This window comes from Notothenia coriiceps, unplaced genomic scaffold (assembly GCF_000735185.1).
Source record: "Notothenia coriiceps isolate Sejong01 unplaced genomic scaffold, NC01 NC01_scaffold00037246, whole genome shotgun sequence".
Classification (NCBI taxonomy): Eukaryota; Metazoa; Chordata; class Actinopteri; order Perciformes; family Nototheniidae; genus Notothenia; species Notothenia coriiceps.
In genome coordinates this window covers 5,949,900-5,952,995 of record NW_011369947.1, presented here as the reverse complement: position 1 = coordinate 5,952,995, position 3,096 = coordinate 5,949,900, and the positions used below count along the sequence as shown (strand labels likewise).

At 38.9% G+C, this 3,096-nt stretch overlaps 1 long non-coding RNA gene across 1 annotated transcript; it reads right to left on the bottom strand.

Moving 5' to 3' along the window:
• Positions 1–109: 109 nt before the first annotated feature.
• LOC104965652 (uncharacterized) lies at positions 110–1,218 on the bottom strand. The gene is made up of 3 exons (XR_800561.1): positions 1,134–1,218; positions 939–1,017; positions 110–203 (listed from the first exon to the last, which is right to left on the bottom strand). It is a non-coding gene; the product is annotated as an uncharacterized lncRNA (long non-coding RNA).
• Between the last annotated feature and the right edge of the window lie 1,878 nt (positions 1,219–3,096).

The window sequence follows — 3,096 nt, the reverse complement described above, 5'->3', positions numbered from 1 at the left end:
GTTTGGTGTTTGGAGCCAAACACTTCAAAGATATGTTTTGTATATATATGAGACCTATTATATATTGATGAAAAACAGTATAATAGGAGGCCTTTAAGAGAACTCACCACAGTGCAGCAGAGAGGCCAGAACCACCACAGGAGAGCCAGGACCAGGAGCAGCATCAGGATGAGCAGCGCTATGGCCAGGATGGTCCCATCAGACTGTGACAGAGACAGACACGTCAACACAGACTCTCTCAACATTCAGAGCATTAATGTCAACCACTTCACAAGGCGTAATGCTTGTTTTGGGAAGAAATCTTTTGGTTTTGGTTTTATCTTCCATGGAATCAGTACATGATGACTGTGATTCAGCTTCTACTGAAACACTTAAATTGATTTGCGTCTGCAACGTTAAGTATGTGCCAATACAGATACCAGTCTGATGTCTCATGTCCTTTTTATTTTCTTAAAAACCTAAGCTGCTTATGATTCATTTGTATGGATGCAAACAAATGTATGGCAATCTCATTAACGTTATGTTTAAACTCTGAAACGAATATACTACTTCCTTAAAAGACTAAGTACAAATCTTGCAACCCAACTCACTTTGCAATACTGCTAAATCTCTTTGATTACACTTTTCACACACAGAATCCTTTGTAGCTTTTTTGATTGGTCAACCATTTTTAAACATTCACAATGAAATGTAAAATACAACTTTCTGTTTAAACCGGAGAGTTTAGAATAAGAATACATTTGTTTCAGAAAGTTTCAGCTTGTATTTTTCTTTTTTTATTCCTCCTATATCCAATCATTTCAAAAGTATAAGACTGATGCTGATTGGATAACAGCTTCCTTACTTGTTAATGCTTTTTTTTTTACCAGTTTAAATGCACCATTACCCACTATAATATGCCTTCAAAGCTATAAGCTGGTACATTAAATTGTACTCACACAGCCCACAGTGGTAATGGTGACCGAACTGGAGATGAAACTGAGACCTTCGTTCATACTGACATAAAGGTTTGCTGCCCTGCAAAAACAAAAGCAGTAATGTCTCAACTGTAATGTTTGTGGCGTCTTAGAAAAAACAGAGTAGCTGGTGTCATATGAGAACTCACATACATTTTCACATATTAAAATACTCACATTCCCTCATCTTGAAGTACTGGTGCAGTGCAGAGAAGATATGTATCTTCCACAATCAAGGGCTTCACCACTAAAGAAAAAGAAGAGTGGAAAGAAATAGAAAAACATTCAGTAGTTTTCCTTGACATATAACAGCTCCTGAAACCGTTTTAGCCACAAACCATGTCCCGAATCAACTCTCAGAGTGTGTCATTGTTTAGCCTAATACAGCCTAAGTTTATACTTGATAAACACACTCTCTCAGAGAGGCATTTCTGCTTCGTTTCTTCTTTGTTTCTTCTTTGTTTCTACTTTGTTTCTGCTTTGTTTCTTCTTTGTTTCTTCTTTGTTTCTGCTTTGTTTCTTCTTTGTTGTCTACTGTCTAAAGACATCTGTATGACACTCAGAAACACCACCACAGCTTTTGATTATTCAGGGGAATCTAGTCGTCTCCTTATCCAGCTGGCTTTTAGTAAAGCAGCTCCAACAAACATCATCGGCCAAGCCTGTCTGTTTATCCTGGCAGGAGGGGAGCATACCCCAGAACTGAGGAAATCAACACGAGCAGCCGCATGGGCTTCGACCGCTCTTCTTTAAAAACACAACGCTGCAAGGAGTGGATGGGTGTGGGTTGGGCGATCAGCGCTGCCAAAAACTTGTCTAGATAATCCTACTCGGAGATCATCTCTGCATCAACCTTGTACTCTGAATTGCCTTACAGCATGACGAAAAGGCCTGAGAGTCTTCTAAAAGTCAAACTACAGCAGAGTCCAGTAATGCGCTGGTGGGAGCTGATTCTGCACTGTTTAAACCCCTCGAGGGTAAAATGCTGGCAAAGCATCTAGAGTTCATGTCAGGAGGTTTTATTGGACTGTTTGCTCTCTTACCCCAAAGAGAGGTAATGTTTTACAGTGAGGAGTAGACAAGACAAACTAGCAAGAGTCAACATTTAACCATTTAGTTGATTGAAGTAACTGCTTAAAATGATGGCAGATGTTCAATCTCTGAGAATATTTATTGAGAGGGTCAAAGGTCAATTTACAGTTGCCTATGGTGAAGTTTTTGCATTTTCCAGACTCCCAAGGAGAAGTAAAAATGTTTGGCTTATTCATTGTCTTGCCAGCTGATAAAATCTAATCCACTGTCGGTAAATAAATAACAAAGAATCTATACAGCCCTGCGATGGTTAGCTAAACATAAAAACTCAAACAGCTAGTCTGACTTTCGTCCAAAGGGAACATATTATGCAGAATAACATCCTATAGTTACAAAAAAAACATTCAAACATGGTTTTACAGATGATTGAATATTTCCTGGACGGGAGCGATACTTCCTGGATACTATTAAGGCGAGGAGAGACAGAAACCAGTTAATATACCAAGGTATGTTGTACATTTGAATTGTTGTGAATATTAAACAAACAAGGTGTAAGCTAAGCTAAAAATATGCATATATGTCTGTCTTTACAGCTAGCTTAAACAGAGCTAAACTAGCCGTTTCCCCTTGTTTTTAGTCTCTGTGCTAAGCTAAGCTAGCTAGCTGCTGCTGGCTGTAGCTTCATACTCAAAAATACAGGCCTGCGATAGGTACCAATCTTCCTATCTTTATTCAGCAACAATAGCAATGTTGCATTATATCTTTGAAGTAGTGTGTCCCATTTTTAAACTTAAAATATTATCCATGGCAACATCTGTCAACAAAACAATGGCTAGCTAACGACAGGGACTGCCAAATCCCATCCCGCCTGAATGAATGTATCTGCTGCTACTTTTTCCTGGAGACACAAACTCAAACACCGATTCATCTGCTCAACATATGCATTTACATATTACTGCCTTCTTTTTTACCTTTTCACCATATTTGCGAAGTATACACAGAGGGCTTGAGGGGGAGAGCAAAGATGAACAGTATTAGACTCTTTTTAACCTCTCCCTCAGCACAAATGCAATTCCAAAAGTATGGAAGTCAGCTTATGTCTTGCCTT